The following is a 21743-nucleotide window of genomic DNA, read 5'->3' as shown; positions in this document are numbered from 1 at the left end:
GTCACTGTGGGATGACTGGGCTGGAACAGTTTCCTTAATTAACCTCCTGTAAATAATGTGCTTTGATGGATTGGAGCTCAGCAGTGGCACAAGGATCTATTTCTGAGGAAACCCTTCTGAATTCCAGAAGAGATAAAGATGCTTTGACAGAGAGAAGGTACTGTATCCAATAATAGCTCTAAAGTTTGCAAATAAGTCTTTGATCTCTTCCGTTTCATGACTCCACATCGCTTTTGAAAGACGGCTGAATCTTCAAACCCCACAGAAAAATTCAGCTTTCTCTTTTTTTCTTACCCTGCTTACAACAACCGCAGGCAGGTGACATGTCCTGGTGGCGTGAGGGAATGACCTTCCCTTCTTTACAGCTTGGTGACAAATGCTCAAGAAATAGGGATGGAATAGAATAGAATAGAATAGAATAGAATAGAATAGAATAGAATAGAATAGAACAGAACTAGACTATTTGAGTTGGAAGGAGTATGACAGCTACTCCTGTTTTACATATAAAAAGAGGGTTTGGGATTTATGTAATCAACAGTTCAAAAACCATCAGAAGAAGAGCAGCTCCAGGCTGTTTGCATGCTTGCTTGGAACTGACTGCAAAGAAACCGGAGGCCAAAGTCCACCCCAAACCACATGCCCCCGGTGTTGGAGACCATCAAAGCTGCCTGAGGATGAGCTGCTCCATTCCCAAGCCCGTGTTTGGGGTGGTACCGGGGAGGATGGCCATCTGCACACCTTTCCCGGGAGGTGCACACATCTGTGAGCACATCCTTTCTGGTTTGATGCTGTACATATGGAAGGAGGAGGCTCCTCTTCAAACCCGTCCCCACTGTGCCCCGTGGCCACGGGAGAATAAAGCCACCGCGCGCCCAGAAGTGAGTTCAGAGAAGCAGTCACCGTTTTTTCCATTGATTTCCATTCAGACTTCCAAAGGTGCTTTTTCTTTTCTCTGTGTTTTATGAAAGTGCTGCATACACCTACTTTCAGCTATAAATAAAAAATAATCATGTGCATTTAACACTTATTAAAATTCTTTTTAAATTTATATGCAAACGAGGAGCAGCCACAGGCTCCTGGCAGGTTGCCTATAAAGCCCTTTGTTCTGCAAAGATTGTACACCACTGATGAGGCAGATAAATTTGTCTTCAGTGCCATAGTCTTGTCTTTGCTCTGAATCTTTTTTATAACTACTGGAAGGTGTAGGTTGAGAAATGCTGGTTTGATTAGCTGGGCTTGTGGTTGGTCCCTTTTCATGCCAAAATCATTTAAGTGTTCCAGACATGGCATACACCCATGGAATCTACAAATATATCTCTCCCCAGTGCGTCATAATTCCTGGGGTAGTAAGTGATGAATCATCAGGATCTAATGTGAAGATAAGCTAATTAGCATTAATCAGAGCTCCTGCCCGAGGTGGGAAAATGCTAGGTGAGCAGTCTGTTGGCTGCCATCTGAGTTATTTAATTATTTTATTTTCATTTCTTTCGATTTTACAAATCGGTCTCTTCAAAGCTCCCAAGCTCCTAGACTGCCGTCTTCAGTGCCATGCAAAAATTAACCACCCTTTCGCTTCCCTCACCCATGGTCTCCCTTCTTGCATCTCCTGCAAGTCCATGGCCGGGTCACGTCACAGCACAGGGTGGCTGCTGGATTTAAAAGTTTCTCCTTGCAAGAAATCTTCCTGCAGCCCCCTGCCATGAAAATCATTAAGTGACTGTCTCCAGGATTTCAATTACCCTTAACTTATTGCAGTATCACGGAAAAGAGAGGTCCCATCACGTGTAGTAAGCGGTGATGAGAAGTATTTCCCTTATGTAGAGCAGCAGTGGTATCATCCCTTCTCTCTGCTCTGGGGACTAGCTTTTTGTATAGATTTATAAAGTCCCATTACAGTGGTTTTCTTCTAGTAATGTACCTTCTAGCAAAAAATCCCAGGCAACAGGGATGACTCTAAATACTTCCTGACACGTCCTGCCTGGGTGCCAGCTCTTCTTACCCTGGTCGGGGCCGGGGTGTTGCAATCTGCATTCAGGTCTGTGGTGCAGAAGCATGAGGAATCCAGTCTCAGCAAAAAGACGCCATCAAACACCACCCTCCTTGACTGCTGACCAATATGAAGGATTGTTTATGACAAATTCCTTTACGTATTGGCATCTGCAATGTGTCTCCGGATTTTGAAATGCATTGGCTTTGGTGGTGTGTCTCCTCCTCCGCACTCCCTCCGCGCCTCAGGTTTGGTAGCAGGAACCCTGCTGCAAAGGGAGCCAGGGTTGACTTGTCATAGAATGGTTTGGGTTGGAAGGGACCTTAAAGCCCATCCAGTCCCACCCCCTGCCCTGAGCAGGGACATCTCCCACCAGACCAGGTTGCTCAAAGCCTTGTCTAACGTGGCCTTGAACCCTTCCAGGAATAGGGCAGCCACAGCTTCTTTGGGCAACCTGGGCCAGGCTCTCACCACCCTCACAGCAAAGAATTTCTTCCTCAGATCTCATCTCAATCTCCTCTCTTTCCGTTTGAAGCCATTACTACTCATCCTATCACTACATGCCCTTATAAAAAGTCCCTCCCCAACTTTCTTGTAGGCCCCCTTCAGATACTGGAAGGCTGCTTATGCTCGGCCATTAGCATAAAGATCATTAACTTTCTCTGAGACACAAACCCTAGGAGGCAATTTTTTTAACAATGTTTGGGCACCCGATGCACAGTGTGGTACCACAGGGAGCTCTCAGCATTGCGGGCGCCCCACCAGCACCCCGGTACCGATGGGCAGCTGAGACTGTCCTGGTGGCCCATAGCCTTGGTGGCACATGTACTGGCCAGGGGCACCCCGCACGGCACAGCCTTGCCCCGTGGGGAGCATCTTCTGGGTTCCTTGGGTGCTCCAGGGCTTTGGGAAGCAACATGCCCAGTGGCAGTGGGGTTCCTCCAGCCTCACTGGGGGTCGGGGATGTGCTTTAGCAGACCCCCAGAGCAAGGAAAAGGAAAATGTTTTCTAGTCCTACAAAACTCAAGTCCGTGTGTTCCTTTGCCATTGTGTTCAACGCACGTCTTTGCCACCCAGAGACAGAGCTGAGGTTATCTTTCCTTGAAACTGCTGGAGATCTGCCACTGGAAATGCCTTTCTTTGCTCTGGATTTTGCCGTGATCCCGTAACTTGTAATTACCCCGACTCTTCCATTAGGGTGAAACCCGCCCTTCCTTTTTTAACCATGGCACTTGGGCTTTTTAAAGAAACCACCGAGAAGTTCCAGAGCAGCGCTGGTGGGTCAGTGAATTTTACCTCTTGAGCTTCTTCAGATAGAGCAAAATTCTTCATCTTCACATAAGTACCGTTCCATAGCTCTGCAATGAGCCGGGAAAAAAAAAAAACCCAAGCAACAAAAAACCCCAAAAGTGCAGGAGCATGTAGCTATTTCTCTTAAATACAAAAGTTCCTGGACCGGCTGAGAAGGTTTGTAGCCACCAGCAGATGTCATTGCAGCCGGCGCAGCTTAGGGCACGTTGGGCGAGAAGGGAGGCACTGCAGGTATCCAGATAATAATACCCGATGGAAAATGAAAATAAAAAAAATAACTCATGTGATCTCTGATTGCCAGGTAGCTCGTTCTTAAATCACTGGTAGCGAGTTTGTAGTAGATAGAGTAGATATGAGGGATTAAATTCCACACTACAATTTGTTTTCTGCTGAATAATTATGATTTATTAGTCCCCAGCACAAATTATAGTAATTTAAAATATTAATACTTTTTTTAAAAAAAAAAAAAAAAAAGGAGCAGGCAAGTGGATTGTGTTTAATGGGGAGAGCTGGGTCCTGATAACCTAACGAGCCTGAGGATTAATGAGGAGGGCTGGGGGGGGACTCCCCCTGTGCTTTGCGGTACCGTCGTGTGTAGTTTGGGGCGGGGGGGGCTGATGGGGTGACATGGGGGTGCCCAGCAGCCTGTTGGGGGGTGCAGGGCACCTCTTCATCCCTTCCCAATGGCAGCTCACGGGATGTTTGCAGGTCCCACTCTCTGCCTGATGCTCCGCTGCTCCCTCCCAGGAGATGGGGGGGGGGCTCGGGGCTGGGGTGTTGATTAGAGGAGTGACTCCATGCCAGAACGTGTTCTCTTGGCTTCCCTCCTTTGTTTTCTCCGTGGGGTCCCCAGGACCTGGCAGTCTCCACGTCGCCGTTGTGTTGCTGTTGGTGAAGCCTCAGCAGGAATTTGGTCTCATGGCCAAATCACCATCCCCAGAGCCTGGGGGGGCGGGGAGGGCGGTGTCCCCATCGCCGTCACCCACAATCCGCCCGGCCAACGACGTGCCATCCTTCCCATCAATATATCAATCAATATATCCGTGCTGTGCCATCGAGACCTTGTCTTTGTGTCACCTCCCGGCACGGGGTCGGGGTGAGCCTTGTACTGGGGTTGTGCAGCCGGGGGGGTGTCACCGTGCCGTGTCCGTAAGCCCCCAGGTGACTTATTGCCACTGGCGTGCGTGGGGTGCGCAGGACAGCCCTGACGTGTGTGTGCACACCTCTTTATGCTCTTTTCTACCCGATTTCTAATCCTCGTAAAGCTTTGCGCTAATGGCTGTAGGGTGCAGGACGATGCCCCCGTTGAAATCGGTGGCAAAATTCACTCTCATAAAGATAAAATAAGGAAAAACGCTCGTTAGCCTCAACTCCTTGGTAATTTCTCCGCTCTTCTCTCTCTGGGGTCAGCAAACAGAGAAATGCCAAGCGAGGGCTTGGTCAATAACTGGTAGTTATTCTTACGCTGTTGTATAAAACGTATAGAAATATTTTACATAAAATCTCCTGTTCTGAGCAATATTTACTGTTTGCGTGGTGAAGATCACAACCAGAAGCCAGTCTGCTGAGCTCGATCTTGTTCCGATGCAGGAGATAACGGGTCTCCGCCCTAAAAAAAAATAAAAAAACACTTTACAGTTAAAAAATGCAATTGCTGTTAAACTCTTGGTCTGAATATAGCCCCGTACGAGTACGAAACAGCCGGAGAGATGTGAAGATAAGAGAGATCGACTCAAGGCAGCGTTGCACGGGCCGTGTCACCGCTCTCCCCCTAACACAACAAACAAGTATTTATCTTGCGGGGAGCTTGGGGTGGCTCTGGCAGGAACCCCGAGCCCCGGAGATAACGGGAGATGGAGCGAGGTGGCCTTTGCTGAGCCCACAGCCCTCCCTCCCCGCACCCGCCCCCCCCCCCCGGTCCCCGAAACCCAGTGCCTTTGATGTGGTGGGGCTGGGAACCGGGATCGGGGCGGCTCCGCTGCCGAGCCGGAGCCGGGAACGTTGGTCGGAGCGCCCGCGGGTGCCTCCCCGCACCCCGAGTGCGGCGGGTTTCTGAAATGAGTACATTCGAGTCGGAGCAGAGGTGCTAAAACGCTCCACGGAGCTCAACAGCAGCCTGAAATTTCCTGCTGTTGTTAAACTCGCAGTTTGAGAGCGATTTTTCTGCTTCTCTCTCTGCCGTGCTTCTGGCGCGGCAGCATCCGTCTGCCTGAGAAGTGACAAGCCCCTCGCCTTCTTTATGCACGTTTGCAGAAAGAAAACGCAGAGGGTAAAACACCTGGAATCTCCCAAGTATAGCGTTTCCCAATTTTACAGCCTCTCAAAACCTGAACGAACACCTGAAAGCGCTGGAGGTAACGGCAGGTCTTTGGCCTTGGGTGGGATAAATCAGCGGGAAAACCCTCCCTGACTTTGGCGTGGATTGAATCTTATTTTCTGTCCTATAAATCTAACATCTCAGCTGTTAGGCTTCTGCTAAAAGCCGTTTGGAGCTGCAGCCTGAGCCTATGGGCAGGTTGTTCTGCCCCCGGGAGCATCACCCCAAACACTTCAGCTGGGAATTTACGGACTCCCCTGTTCTGGGATGGAATTTCCTTCTAAATCCTCTTCGGCTGGCTCTTGGCTGCGTTTGGGGATTTATTTCTTCAGAAAGTCCCAGGCTGCTTTACATCCTGAAAGAGTGGAGAGAGCCAGCCAAAAAAAAAATTAAAGGGAAGATATTACATTAAGCATGTGTTTTAAGAAGAAATTGCTTTCTCTGTGTAGCGCCTCAGTTAAAACTGAGAGAGGTGTGAAAAAGCGTAATCCTTTATAATCTATATGGTTTTTACCTTTTGCATTCAAAGGGGCTTAGATGACGGCCATAAGATAGACGGGTTTATTTTTTTAATTGCAAACTTTATGGACAAAATGTAAATCCTAACCCAATGGAAATAGTGTTTTAATTGGATTTTTGAAAAAGTGTACAATCCACTGGTTCTGAAGAGCACTTTTACTTTAAAAAATGAAATACTGGTATAGGATTTGATCATGCAGTCATGTCCTGAAGCGAGGATTATTTTTTTTTTGCCTGTGGATGATTGTCCTGATAGCAAGAGGAGTTTTTTCATTCCCAGGCTTCCAGAAAGCAGATGTGGGACAGACAGACAGACTTCCAGCTCAGGCCCTAAATAATACCTAAGCTAAAAAAAACCTGCACTGTAGGCATCTGGGGGTTGTGTGCGTGTAGGTGTGGTAGATATAGATATTTTTTTTAGGATAATTGATGTTCTGTGTAACCTCAATCTCATCATTCAGCAACTACTGCTGTCAATTACTGTAATAGAACAGAGGGCATTACAAAGTTAAGTTAAAAAAAAAAAAAAAAAAAAAAGGCCTTTGTTGCAAAATGACCTACAGTTAAAATAGCTGATCCCTGGTAGTGGGTTAAATTAGCTAATTATCTGGTTAGGAAAAAAGTCTGTGCCAGAAGCTTGATATACAGATGGTACCCTGGATTATCGTCTGTTCTTCTTTCTTCTTGAATTCTGCTTTTCATCTGGATGGGTGTAAACGCTGCGGCGGTTGTGGTCAATCAGTTTGTATTTCCTGGCAACAGCAGGCACAGAATAGGACCCAAATCAGCAAGTTCAGCAAACGTCTCCATGGAATCCCTGAGGATTTTCTTGTATCAAAGAAGGCTGAAGCCCGTGGTGACCCCCAGCAGGAGTTAAGAAACCACCCTCCACCTGGCAAATCCCCCAAAATGAGCTGCCGAAACAAAAACAGTCACCTTGGGGACGCTTCTGGCGGCACCAGGGTCCTGGTGGCATCTCTAGGGTGTCATGGTCCAGCACGGGCAGAGGTAGACCTTGCAGAGAGCTGAGCACCAGCCGTGTACGGGGATGCTCTGGGACACAGGCGCTGCCTGCACTTCGGCAGCCCCGGTCGCTGCCTGGCGTGGGACCGGCTGCACAAACAACCCTTCTGTTTGCTCAGTTCTGCTTTGTTTAACATTTCTGGAAAACTTTTTTTCCACGGAGTTCCGTGTCGCAGCTGACCGCGGGGCAGGGCGAGCTGGTTTGGAAAACAAGTCTGACCTCAGCCAGAAAAGTTGGTATTTTAACTTTTTTCCCTTTCACCGCTGGGGTGAAATTGTGATATCTCAAATTGGTGGTGATGAGAACGGACACACACCACCAGCCACCAGGCTCGGGCTGCCCTCCCCGGTCAGGGTCGGGCCACCGGGACCCTCTTTGTGGTTGGCCGGCGTGGGTCACGTAAAGCATCACGGTCCGGTAGAAGATTGCTGTTGCAATCTGATAGAGCATGAAAATTAAATGAAAGATTCAGGCTGATCAGGGCTTGTCTCTGGGTCTTCTGCTTCTCGGGAGGGGGAGTGCATCGACCAGGAGGTGGCTCAAAACTCTGTCCTGGACCTAAACCTTCCCCAACAAAACTTTGGTGAAGGTGCACCCTGCGAAGAGGTGCGGTTTCCATGGCTTGGTTTTTCTGAGAAAAATAAATAACATTGCTTAAAATTCCAGACCCCGTGCGGTCCTGGAGCAGGTGGCAAGCTCCCGTAGTAAGAACTCGATTATTAAAACTGTACTAAGATTTCAATCCTTGCGGCTTTGTGCCCGTTGCTTCTTGTATTCAGAGGAGCCCCAAACTCAAAGCAAAACCAAGTTGAAAGAGCAAAGTTTCATCAATTATTTTTTTCATCAAAACCATATGAAAATTGTGACTTTCTCATTTTTTTTTTTTTTTTTTCAACCTGGAGCCTTTGATCAGTCCTGCCTTGTGAACTTTTGATCGGCCTGGGTTAAAATGAAATCCAAGACCAGGAACATTTTATATGGTCTCTGGTTTCGAAGTGAAGGTTTTTTCGGGTCTGTACTAACCAGGTTATTCCCGGGCTGTCACTCACAGTCACTGTGAATTCTCATAAAGCTGTAGCCAAAAACTTACTGGAGCTCTTGGAAGAAATGAATCCTACCAGAATTCATTTATTATTTATTACTTAGCATAAAGTTTGCTGTGTTTCATTGCTAGTCCAAGCTATAATCCCCCGTTACAGCACCTCCTTGCACTGTATTTAGCTGTATATTTAGGAAATGAGACTTGCAGCCAAATCTGAGTTTTGGAAACCAGCTCTCTCCAAACTGCTTTCCATACCGAGACTCAAAGATGAAAATGATCTCATGACCATCCACTCTCGTAGTAAAATCTTATGCAATTAAATCTGTGAATCTCAATACCTGAAAAACAGGATTTGATGACACATGACGAGAGCCGAGTTAAAATATGTATATGACTTAATACCAGCAGGGGAGGTAATCTTTAGCATCACAAGTGGAGAGAAGATGAAATCAAGGCATGGGGGATGACACAGAGATGGAGTCTCCTCCTTTATTCCCATCCCGTACCTTGAGTCCCATCCTGAAGACGAGCCTAATACTTATTGCTAAGTAGGCTATTTAGACAATACTGAACAAAAAAAAAACCTGATAAAAGAACTGCAAAGATGCCTGTATGGAGGCAGGGATTGCCGTGGTACTTGGTGCATCCCATCTCTCTTGGTTTGCGATCTCGTTACCTGGTTCGTCGTGGAGAATTAGGAAATTTAGGCAGCAGAGCTGCCTGTTCCCCTTCAGTCTGGGTCCAGCTCACGTGCCAGGATCAGGCCACTCAGTCCCAAATCTGGTGGCCCTTGGCCGGGTGCCACCCATGGCCACGGCAGCCCCCCACCGCTGTGGGCAGGGATTAACTGATGAGCCTTTAAACTGTTCCTTGTTTTGCATTTCATTGGAGGTAACATTTAAGGAACTTCTAGAAGTCAAGTGGCAGGACAAGATTAATTAGGATTCCTTTCTAATCCTAATTACAATGAAATTTGCTTCCCACAATAGGAGGCATTCATTATCATATGTATAAGTTTGTTTCTTTAGTCTGTCTGCTTCCATCCCCCCAACAAAAAAAGGTTAAATAATATTGAATACATTTTTACAGTCATTTAAAAAAATCAACTCTTTTTAATCTGGTAAAAACATCAGATGGGCAGAGGAGAAAACCATTCAATTCCCTATTAATTTCCCTTGCTCTCTAATTATATGCAAATCCACCGAGCCCAGGTTTTAATTCAGCCATTCGCATTAGGAGATCAGAGGAAGATTCAAAATGGGAAAGCGGAGTCTGACGTATCGTCGGGGGCTCGTACGAATTCGACTGGAAGATAAAGTCCACGTTTTAATTAAAATGTTTATTCCGCTCCGCACAATAACGCTTGCTTGCGTTCAGAGGCGGGGGGGGGAAAGGGGCTATTAAGCATTAAAGGAACTAATTCCTCCTATCAAGAAAATTAGGATTTCTCCCAGGCAGACACAGGGTATCATCCAGGATTAGCGGCTGTAGCATTCTTTGTAAACATGTCACCCTTGAAAGTGAGCAACAAGGAAAGCTGCTATCGCCTTACAGCTGCAGGGTGTCAATAAAGCATCCCTCCGGCTCCCGGGGGGGGATTATCTTCCCTCCGCGTCCCCCGGAGAACCGTTTATCATGGGAACTGGGAAATAAGAGCGAGCGCAGATTAGGATAATGCAGGGGTGGCTCCGGGCTGGGCAGCGGTGGCTCTTCTGGGGGTCCCCGGTGGGTTTTGGGGAGCCGGGTGGGGAGGGATGCCCCCGGCTCCAGCCCCTTGGGCTTCACAGCTGGTGGGAAGCATCAGTGCTGAGATGGGAGCAACATCCCGAGCCGCAGCCGGGCATCCCTGTGCCCTCCCAGTGCTGCGGAAGGGTCTGGGGGAGACCCCGGAGGAGACTCGGGGCAACCACCATTCATTCCCTCGTGGCCATCCGTGTCGGAAACGTTCTTGGCACCCAAAGGATTTGGCCGTGGCAGGGAAACGCGTACCCAAGAACAACAATAACTACTACAAATGATCATCCCCAGTTGTGTCGTCTTCTCCATTAATTAACCAGTGGCGTGTGCTTGGGCACGGCCACGTCTGAGCGGTTAAAACCTCTTCTCTGGGGGTCACCCGATGCTGTGCGAGTGCTCGCCCTCGGCGATGGGGGAAAGCTCTCGCCAAACAACTCAGCAGCGTTACGGTGTCATTATTATTGTTATTATTATTATTACTGTTATTACTATTATTGTTTCACGGCGCAGTCACGATGTTGGGGGTTTACTTTCAGATGGGGTGAGACACTTATTTGTTGGGGTTTTTTGTCAACCAGTGACGTTCTCGCATGGTGAGGTCCCCCCTGAAGCTGGGCTTTGAGACTAGCAGATAGAACTGGAATGGAATGGAATGGAATGGAATGGAATGGAATGGAATAGAATAGAATAGAATAGAATAGAATAGAATAGAATAGAATAGATTAGAATAGAATAGAATAGAATAGAATAAATAACATAAACCAAAATAAAATAAAGAAATAAAAAAATTGAAATAAAATAAAATAAAATAAAATAGGAAGCATAGTTCCTGCCAGGAGGGGCTGTCAGCCACCCCATCCCAAGCCTAGAGACAGGGATAGATCCTGGGGTGACAGTGGTGACAGCAGCAGGACAGTGTCACCCAGGGTGGCCGTTGCACCCCAGCACTGCTGCAGCACGAAGGGGCAGGTTTCACCCCCTCTGATGTCGGGAGAATCGAAACGCCTTAAAATCACATCAGAGTTTTTGGTGTGTTTTGTGTTGTTGTTAACTCCCCTGCGCTCTTTCAAGTGCATGGGGTTGGTTTTGTTTTTGTTTTAAATGGAAAGAAAAAACCCCGCCGAGCAGCCGGGAGCCTTCTCCTGATGCCCAGGGCATGTGTAAGCAAACATTGATTAGCCTCCAGAAAACGGCACGGCGCTGACACCTGGGGGGTTCCTGTTGGGCTGATCCGCCGGGAAATGCACCCAGAAATCAGAAATCTCATGGGATTTTCCATCCGCTGCTGCAGCGCATCCTCGGCGGGGAGGGATGTGACAACCCGGCATCAAAGCCACCTGGGCTCAGCACCCGGCCAGGGCTGGGGTTTGCAAATAGTTTGGCAAAACCGGTGAAAATCCCCCCGAGATGCCGGTGGCTGAGACAGGGATGCGGCTCTCACAGTGACAACCCTCCCCATGTCCCCAAGCCTTGGCACCCCGAGGTCCGGCCGGTCCCGGTGCCACCCCTCAGCCGGGTGACACCTCCGGTCCTTTTGGAAACGGTGCCTGGAGCCTTACCGAAGGGCAAGCCTGGGCTCTGTGTTATATTTTTATTTGGCTTTCCTCCCTTGCCCTCTTGGACATTTTCCTGATTAATTCCGGGTATCAGACCGACGGCTCGTCTTTGAGAAGCGGAGGGAAATAAAGGAGGTCAGATATTATCAGCCCCCGCAGGTCAAGCGAGTGCCTTCTCACTCGAAGTGTTACCGGTAACTCCAGGGGTTTGCAGCTTTTGATTCAAATTCGCAGAACTGCGTAGCACGAAGTGGGCAGAGATTTTGTTTTCTCCGTAGCCCAGAAGACAAGAGGGGCGATAACCGGGGAGGGGTGTTGCAGAACAGGGGAAAAAGTTTGGGGGGGGGGGGGGGGGGGGGAGGAAGGGGAACGGAGATGCAGCCCCGCCGTTATATTGCCCTGGCATTTGGGAGAAAAGAGCTGGGATTTGGTGTCGCAGTGCAGCCCCCGGGCTTATATTGCCCTGGCGTTTGTTTCCATGAAGCCAAATGTCGCCGTCACCCTTTTGTGGGGTGGGTGGGGGGGATGTTTCTGGCCCCTCTGGAGCAGATGCAGGACGGTGAAGCTGCTTTTAGCATCACAGCAGCAACGTTTCTCCAGCACGGCACGAGGGGACTCTCTGCAGGGCTGAGGAGGCTTCTCTGGGGTGAGGTGGCTTTTCGGCTGTAAACACTGGGCGGTGATGCCAAAACTTGATTTTCCAGGGTATGGGGTGTACCCTCTGCGCTTGGCCCCTGTCACCATAAGAGAGAAACCTCTGGGAGGGACTTTTGATCTTTATTTTTCCATGCCTTTTTTTGTTCTTTTTCTTTTTTCTTTTTTTTTTTTTTTCACAAAGAACCACCTACATCTTTCTCTTAGTAGATAAATACTTGAGAAGTGAAACAGCTCTTCCTGTGCCCGTAAACGGCGAAAAGCTCAGCTATTTCCCCTGCAGAGTTTAACTTAAAAATAATAACCATCATTGCTTAAAAACAGAAAGCAGCAGCAGCACAAAAAGTCACTGGGAACTTTTAAAAAGGTTTTTAAGTTCTTTCCCCGTATTTCACCCCCATTGTGTCCAGAGCTTGGCCACCTCTCTGAATGCTGGGGCATGGAAGGTGTTAAAGGCTGAGGCACTTGTCCCCTGGGAGCCATCGGAGTCCCCTGAGCCGCTGTGATCCGCATCCCAGTGGCGGAGGAGAGTCAGCATCACGGGAGCTGAGTTTTGGCACTGAGGCGAGCGCATCCCCTTCGAGGTGCAAAAAAGAGCAGGACAGCTCAGGTGCCCTGTTAGCATTTTCAAAGCAGAGCCAGGTTTTAAAGAAGCTGAAAGAAATCAGAGGGAAAAAGAAGAGTTGAGGGAATAACGCTCCATTAACCACAAAATGTAGATTTGCGGGGCTAAAAACCTGAGCAAGTACAATATTTGCCTGTATGTGCAATGTGTATAGAATCATAGAATGGTTTGGGTTGGAAGAAACCTTAAAGACCACCCAGTGCCACCCCCTGCCCTGGGCAGGGACACCTCCCACCAGACCAGGTTGCTCCAAGCCCCATCCAACCTGGCCTTGAACCCCTCCAGGGATGGGGCAGCCACAGCTTCTCTGGGCAACCTGGGCCAGGCTCTCACCACCCTCACAGGAAAGGATTCCTTCCCAATCTCTAACCTCAGTCTCCCCTCTTTCAGTGTCAAACCCTTGCCCTTTGTCCTATGGCTCCCCTCCCTGATCAAGAGTCCCTCCCCATCTCTCCTGTAGCCCCTTTAGGGACTGGAAGGGGCTCTAAGGTCTCCCCGGAGCCTTCTCTTCTCCAGGCTGAACCCCCCCAACTCTCTCAGCCTGTCCTCACAGCAGAGGGGCTCCAGCCCTCCCAGCATCTCCGTGGCCTCCTCTGAACCCACTCCAACAGGTCCATGTCCTTCTGATGTTGGTGGCCCCAGAGCCAGAGGCAGCACTGCAGGGGGATCTCCCCAGAGCGGAGCAGAGGGGCAGAATCCCTCCGGCATCCCTTCCCTCCTGCACGTCAAACGCTTCACAAAGCTTGGTGTCATCAGCAAACTTGCTGAGGATGCACTCAATCCCACTGTCCCTGTCACCAACAAAGATGTTAAACAGCACTGGTCCCAGCACCGACCCCCAGGGAACACCACTCATCACTGGTCTCCACATGGACATCAACCTGTTGACCACAACTCTTTGAGTGTGACCATCCAGCCAATTCCTTGTCCACCCAGTGGTCCATCCATCAATTCCGTGTCTCTGGTCCATCCATCAATTCCATGTCTCTCCAACTTAGAGACGAGGACGGCATGCGGGATGGTGTCAGAAGTGTGTATCCTAAACCCATCAGCTCAGCTCCTTGCTGCATTTCATACGCAGAATTGATGCAAGAATTAATAGCTGCTAATTATTACTTTCCCCTTTATTTGACTGCTGCTTGTAAGCACTTCTGGGCCAGCCAGAGGTGGGGTGCATGGGGCGGCAGGGCTCTTGTGATCATGGGAGATGTGGTCTTCTGGTCCCTGGAGGAACCCTTGGTGGTGCTGAGGGTAATGGCCAGATCCAGCCATGCTGGGTGACCTGGGGCTGGGGAGGTGATGCTGCTGCTCCTGCCAAAATTCGGCTTTGCCGGTCGGGATGCACGGCCGGGCGGGGGGAGCGCCCGAGTGTGGGTGGCTTTAACTTTCCCTGTTTCCTTTCCCCCGCGGCAGCGGGCTGGGGCGATGCGACTGCAGCAAAAGTGAGAAAAGAGAAAAAAAAGCGAGCCGAGACGAGAAATGAGTCGACGCTGCCTTCGCCCGCCGGCTGCCGAGGGCTCCGGCCCCGGCGCTTGCAGCCAGCGCCGAAAACGCTCTGCGAGTGGGTATTTGGGGTGATGCTTTTATCGCAGCATCTCCTGGTGCAAGACCGCGGGGAGACGAGGGGGGAAGGTGTCTGCTGACACCCTCTGGGACCCCGAGCTGGGAGATGTTATCAGAACTGGGAGGTGCCATGAAACTGTGCAGGGCCGGGTTTGAGTCACGGGCTGCGGGTCCCCGAGGGCCCCAAGTGGCAGAGCTCCTCTGCCAGCCCTGCAGCGCTGCGGGATGTACCCAGTAACGTCCCTAATAATTCCCTAATTTGGATTGATTGTTGGATAAGGAGCACAAGGCACAGCCCCCCCCGGTAACGGGTCCCTTCCCCAGCAGCGGTGCATGCTCGGTGCAGCCTGACCTTATACCTTTCTTTCTGTGGCGCGATGACTAATTTTGCAGTGAAAAGGAATTAATTCCTCATTGAATCAGCAACAGCAAAACTTGGTAGGTTTTGTTTTTCATAGCCAGCGCGTCGACTCATCTCATCCTCTCTGAGAAGTGACGTCGAAGCGAACACATTTGGGGTGACTCGGGGCCGGAGTGCAGCCCCCCCCAGGGCTTTCAGGCCCCCGAGCATCCTGTCCTGCATCCCTCCCATCCGTCCGCCTGCTCTGAGCCAGGGGGGGATGCTCCCAGCAGCTGGACACAGGGCAAAACTGCAGGGACAGAGTCTCTGGGGCTGCCAAACCCCCTCTGCCGTGACGGTGACAGCCGCCAGCGTGGCACAAGAGCTGCCGTCCCTCGGCCAGGCCCCTCGCCCCACGGCTGGCCACCGCCGGGCTGGCCCATGGCTTTTTTGTTTCGCTATTTTTGGGGCCGGCGATGTGGGAAAATTTGAAAGTGACGTGACTAATCTCACCTCACCGCGGCTCAGCTCCCCGGCGAGGCTGGAAACCACAGCCATCTCCCCGGCTGCTGGCTCCTGGGCCATTCGTGCCACCAGGGCCAGCACAGCCCGGGGTGATGGGGACACCCGGCTCCGGGCATCACAGATGGGTTTGGGGCTTTCTTCTCCCTGAAAACCCCTCTGCATCCATGGAGGGGCTGCCAGGACGGACGGCGGCTCCCACAGCGCAGGGGTTTCCGGCAGGCTCGTCCCTGCTCTGCTTGGTTTTGGGCTGACTTGGAGGGATTTTGGCTGTCTGGGGTGTTGGCCGGTGCTTTTGCACCAGCGGGGTGTGTTGGGTGGCTGGGAGCTGAGGTTCGTGCAAGGCAGGCAGCACCCCGTTATCCTTCACGGGGAGCGCAGCACCCCTTGCGGTCACAGTCCTGACCATCTGCCCCTGTTCCCCAGCCTGCAGGGTCCCCTGTGTGCGGGGGGTCCCCTAAGTGCAGGGGGTCCCCTATGTGCGAGGAGTCCCCTATGTGCAGGTGACTCCTCCTATGTGCATGGGGACCACTATGTGCAAGGGGTCCCCTATGTGCCGGAGGTCCCCTCTGTGCGTGGGGTCCCCTCTGTGTGGGGGGTCTCCTATGTGCAGGGGGTCCCCTATGTTCGGGGGTCCCCTGTGTGTGAGGAGTCCCCTATGTGCAAGGGGTCCCCGCTGTGATTGGGATTCGCTGTGTGCATGGGGTCCCCTCTGCGCGGGGGGTCCCCTATGTGCGGGGGGTCCCCCACTGTGCAAGGAGTCCCCTATGTGCAAGGGTTCCCCTGTGTGTGAGGGGTCCCCTCTGTGGAGGGCACCCCACATGTGCATGAGACCCCCCGTGTTTGTGGCACCCACGATGCCTGCAGCCTCCCATGTGTTTCGAGTGCCTTATGTGCCTAAAGTCCCCTATGCCTGTAGGGTCCCCTATGCCTGTGAGACCCCTTCGGGGTCCCCACCAGCTGGGAACCCCCCACGTCTCCGATGCTGACTCCGCAGAAGTTGGTCTCAGCTGGAGCCCGAAAACCGAAGCCGCTTTCCCCCGAGGAAGCCCCAGCTGGCTCATCCGCAAGCCCACAGCTTCTCGTTTCAGAGTGGCTGTTGAAATATCATGTGAAAAAAAAAAACATACGGAAGTAGCAGGGCAGGATTAAAATGCCCAGAAATCCTGTGGAGGAAACTCGAGCGGAGTTTTTCCCCACTCCGAGTGGAGAGCCGGGTGATGCTGGGAATGATACCCTGGTTTTGCAGGAAGGGGATATGGCACATTCAGACTTGGGGGCTTAGGGCTGACTTTTATAAAGTGAGAGCAATTTCCTAAATTCGTTCTATTATTTCAAACATATGGGAAATCTGTAAAATACAAGTTTCTTTCCTACCAAACAGCATCGTCTATGTGACTTTGCCTTAAAAACAAACCATAAAAAAAGCCAGCTTTTCACTTAGGTTTGGTTTTTTTCAAAATTTGGGGGAAAAAAACCATAAAAACTCTTGAAATAATAGTCATCAAAACTGAGAAGGGGATATTCCTAGGAAGGATGCTTTCTGCCTGTGTGCAGTGGGGCAGATCAAAATCAGCCTTGTATGATGAGCTCCTGTGTTTGGCTGGTGTCATCTGAATTTTGGCAGACGGGTTTACTCTTCTCCTTTAATGCATTAATCAATTCCCACGGTGCAGGTCGGGTGCAAGGACCCATCCTGGGTGCTCGGTGTAGCCCCCCATGACAATTAACAAAACCTTCATCACTAAACTGGGCACCAACTGTTGTCAGGAGCAGTAGAATTAAGCTGCTTGATTTGTCTTCTAGCAGAAAATTAATTAGAAACATTCCCATCCACGGAAGCAGCGGTGCAGCCCCGGCGGGATGCTGGGATCCAGGCAGCTTGGTGTCACCACCGCCGCTTTTAATAGCTGCTTTCAGTGGGAACAAGGAATAGTTTTCACAGGTTACAAAACATTCACTTCTCTCGGGTTTTTTTTTCCACTGAATTTCACTGAATTTTTAGAGTTGGAAGGGACCATAGAGATCATCTAGTCCAACTCCCCTGCTGAAGCAGGATTGCTTAGAGAGTGCTACTCAGGACTGCATCCAGGCGGGTCTTGAAAATCTCCAAAGAAGGGGACTCCACAACCTCCCTGGGCAGCCTGTTCCAGGGCTCTGGCACCCTCACCGGGAAGAAGTTTCTTCTCATATTTGAGTGGAACCTCCTATGTTCCAGCTTGTGCCCGTTGCCCCTCGTCCTCTCACTGGCAACCACTGAAAAGAGTCCGGCTCCCTCCTCCTTCAACCCACCCTTGAGATGCTTATAAGCATTGATAAGGTCTCCCCTCAGCCTTCTCTTCTCCAGGCTAAAGAGTCCCAGCTCTCTCAGCCTTTCCTCATAAGGGAGATGCTCCAATCCTTGAATCATCCTCGTTGCCCTTCGCTGGACTCTTTCCAGTAGTTCCCTATCCCTCTTGAACTGGGGAGCCCAGAACTGGATGCAATACTCCAGTTGTGGCCTCACCAGTGCAGAGTAGAGGGGGAGAATGACTTCCCTCGACCTACTGGCCACACTCTTCCCTACGCAGCCCAGGATTCCGTTGGCCTTCCTGGCCACAGGAGCACACTGCTTGCTCATTGTCATATTTTTTTTTATTTGTTTCTTTTCCTAAACTGGTCAAAGCAGAAAAAAAAAATCTTTACAATTTTTTCCAATATTTTCACCGAGCTGAAAACCCAAAGGGTTTTGCTGGCCAGGGAAATTTTGGGGTTTGATTGTTTCACTCAAATTTTGACTTTTGACCTTCCGTGCTACATTTTGCCAAGATTAGCTTTAGGGGTTAAAAGAAGAATCCTCTGTCAAACCAGCACGGCAAAACTACTCATTTTTAGCGTGGTACGACTGAATAGATCAGTCTTAAAAAAATGAGTCAAAATACTTGCTAACACGAGGTGCTTTCCCGAAAGTGTTTGATTACAATCTCTCGCCATTTTCTAATGAAAAACCCATATTTTGTTTAAAATAATAACCTCCTTTATCGTTCTGAACGCTGGCAAACTTGGATAACCCCTTGCTGGCCACGTGGGATGGGAGCAAAGGTGAAGGATGCTCTGCCCTGATGGGGCACCTGAGAGCCAAGTACCGTTGTGGCTCCTCCGATAGGGAGGGTGATCCTCCTGCGAAAGACCTGCCGGGTTTGTGCTTGCTCAGCAAAAAGGGGGTTTTCTGGCTGGCCTGAAGCTGCTATCGCAATCAGAGTCCCAGGCGGGACCGGTGAGGTCTCCTAATTTTTGCCTTGCCAGCAATTAGACTTTCTTAATAGTGAATGCGACGGTGTTTTCTCTTTGCTCGCCCAATTACCTCTAAGTTACTAAAGTCGCTTCTTCTTGACTTCAGCGTGGGAGCTTCTTCCCTCACAGTCAGGGTTTTTTTTTAATTATTTTCAGCGAGGTTGGTGGGGGCTGATTAACACCGCTGGGGGGTCGGTGCCTGCCCCTGCACCGAGCGGCACCGGCTGCGGCACGAGGCACAGGGGGACCCGAGCGGCCACCGCTCGCCGGGGAGGTGGGCATTTAGAATTCGAATTTAGCAAATTTGAGAGGGGGAAAAAAGGTCCCCCCGAGGCTTTCGAAGCCCAGTCTGCTGCTCCATCCCCTCTGGAAATACCGTTCTGGTGTTGCTGTAAATGCGCCTCTTCATTTCTGTATGAGGTGGTGGCTGCACAGCTCATTCCCCGACCTGCCCTCAAAGGGCTGTGCTGGGAGAGGGGAGACAAAGCTGTCCCCACAGCCCTTTCATGTCCCCCCTGTGGCTGCCGAAGGATGGGAGGTGACTTGGGGTGACTCGGGGTTGGCACCAGCGGCGTTATTTCGGTGGCCAGCAGCTCCATTGCCGCTGCCCTGAGCTGTATCGAAACACGGCTTCGGGGAGGAGATGAAGGAGGATGCTTCACCAAAACCACAGCACGTCCCCGTGATGTCCCCACCAGCACCACCCCGCACCCTCCCAGGGGACCTGCTGAGAGGACACCAGACCAACCGCCTTTGTGTTAAATTAGTCCGCTCGGCAGAAAGCAAGCAGAAAACGTTTACATCAGGTTAATTTTATGGCATAAGACATCGTTAGCTGATAAGTTCTGGCTTTGAAAAGCCTCTTCAGGGTTCACGTACAGCAGCTGATTTCAGAAACTAAATCTAAACCTTGTAAAAAAGAGGAATTGATACCATTTCTCTGGCATATAGATTTCTATAAAGGAGGTATGATTTCACAGCGAAGACACGTGTGGCAGCCACAGCACATCTGGTGAAGACCAGGAGCCGTGGAGATGGCCATGGACCACGAACGTTAGGAGCTGCAGTGTTTAAACCGGGGGATAACACTAAAGGAGTCGTCTCTGTTTCTCCAGATCTTTGTGCAACGTTTCCTTCTTCCCTTGGTTGGTTCCATTTGGGAGGCAGGTTCCTGTAACCCCTCCAAATTGGGGGAAGCGGGAGGGGAACGAATAGCCTCTTGCAGAAATTTTTGTCGTACCTCCCTCCTGGTCCTTCCCCACCAGATCTTTCTGAAGCTGTGGCTGCCCCATCCCTGGAGGGGTTCAAGGCCAGGTTGGACGGGCTTTGAGCAACCTGGTCTGGTGGGAGGTGTCCCTGCCCAGGGCAGGGAGGTGGAACTGGATGATCTTTAAGGTCCCTTCCAACCCAAACCATTCTATGATTCTATGACTTTAAAAAGTAGGAGAGAAGTTTTTCAGCAAGGCAAGTGCAAATGTAGAAGGGACAAATGGGAACAGCCAGCTCTTCTTACTGGTGTAACATCTTGTTTCCCATCTGAACTGATGGAAAATCTAAAGAACTGAGCTGCAGCCTGTTGTACCACCAAGTTCTCATCTCCTGCTTCCATGGGGAGGAAGGGCAGCCCCTGCCTTTGCTGCAGCCACCCGGGCTCAGTGTCTTTCGCTGTTGAGGTGTCCCATGGATCGGCATCGGGACTGTTCACCTGCCTTCGTTGTGGTCTGTGTCCTCTGTCCCCAGCCTTCGGGCAGCGAGGCTGGCTGGTGGCCGATGGCACTGTGTTTTGGGTCAGGGAAGGAGAGATCTGCCCCACTTTGAACAGCAGAAACGCTTGAGTTGACGTTTTCAAAACAGCTCAGCATCGAGCTCCTTCTGCCCCGGTGTCACGTTCAAATGTACACGTAGAACTGCATATCCCAAATTTAGGCTTTCTGGCTCTTAAATAAGCTAAACCGTAGCTAATTTTAGAAATATCGCTGAAAAGCTATTCTTCATCTCATTTCACGGGCAAGAATAGTAAAAGCTCAGCGCTCCCAACGTGTGTTTAACTAAGCGGGAGGCAGCCCAGCCCCGCTCCCGATGGGAAAACCACATAACCCATGGCTGCAGGACTGGAACGCCGGTACCACACCAGCCTGTGCTGGGGAGGGGGGTTGCATTCCCAGTATCCCGCTGCACGCAGTAAATCTACACCTGGTAAGCATCAGGAATTTGGGGTTTCATTCATTCTTAAATGCAAACCCGCGTGCCTCCTGGGTTTTATTTGCATGAGCAAATCTTTGTGGGAAAGGCAGATGTAAAGCGGCGTCTCCGTCAGGCTGTTTTCCTTTCCGCTTCGTGGGTTTCCTCCTCAGAGCAGGGATGCAAAACGCAGGACTTGCCCAAGAGCCTCTCGGGCTGCCGTGGATGCAGCTCGGAGCGGCAGGGACAGGTCCAGGACAGGTTCTCCAGAGCCATCGGCTCCGGCTGTGCCACCTCCACCAAACCCCACTGGTGTTTTGTGCTCGCTCTGCCTGAGCAAAACCATGACCAAAGTGGAAGGCACCAATGAATCAAGTCCAGAGATGGTAAATGACTTGTCAAAAGTCAGGCAGCAAATCATCTGTAGATGTTCTGGTGGGACACAAGAGGTCTGGCTAGCAATTCCGGGCTCGTAGCCCCTGGGGGGCTGCCTTACCTGCTCCGTTCTCATTCTTTCCCCATTTTGGGGTGCTCCCAGTCCTGTTTCTCTTTCTGGATTCGTCTGGGACAAATCCTAACATTCCAACCACCAAGGTGAAGTCGGTTTGGGTTTAAAGGCAACCATGGGCGAAACCGGGCATGTAGGGAGCAGCTCGAGATGCTGGAGGCGAGGAGCTGGCGGGAGGGAGACGGCAGCGTGTGTGTGTGTGTGTGTGTGTGTGTGTGTGTGTGTGTTTTCCTTACAGCCATGCAGCTCTTTTGAACAGTTTCCCCTCTCTCTGCTCCAACACGCACAGCTACTCCCTGTTCCTTCACAAAAAAAGGCGCCTTTTACAAAGATGCTGGGCTCCAATGGCCTCCTCAGAACCAGGAGGAGCTGCAAGAGGAGACACTTTGCTCAGTTTTCCTGGGTTTTTCGCATCCCCAGCACTGTCTCCACTCCCTCCGGTCCTTCTCCCAGCGCTGGAGCTGGGACCGAGGGGGATTTCAGCCCGAGGGCTCGCTGGTGGCCACGTCACGTTCTCAAAGGCATTGCTGTCACCATGGCTCTCCCTGCTCGAGAGCCCGGGGGCAGGAAAGCCCGAGCGTGGC

General features: G+C 50.7%; 1 protein-coding gene across 3 annotated transcripts in view; it reads left to right on the top strand.

Annotated features, from left to right (window-relative positions):
- The window catches only part of TCF7 (transcription factor 7), a 77942-nt gene that overhangs the window by 31358 nt on the left and 24841 nt on the right, over window positions 1-21743 (top strand). The gene's annotated exons all lie outside the window — the stretch shown is intronic.

Source organism: Numenius arquata, chromosome 11 (genome assembly GCF_964106895.1).
Source record: "Numenius arquata chromosome 11, bNumArq3.hap1.1, whole genome shotgun sequence".
In the NCBI taxonomy this organism is placed as follows: domain Eukaryota; kingdom Metazoa; phylum Chordata; class Aves; order Charadriiformes; family Scolopacidae; genus Numenius; species Numenius arquata.
The sequence above is the reverse complement of the archived record's forward strand: the minus strand, read 5'-3'. Positions and strand labels throughout refer to the sequence as shown.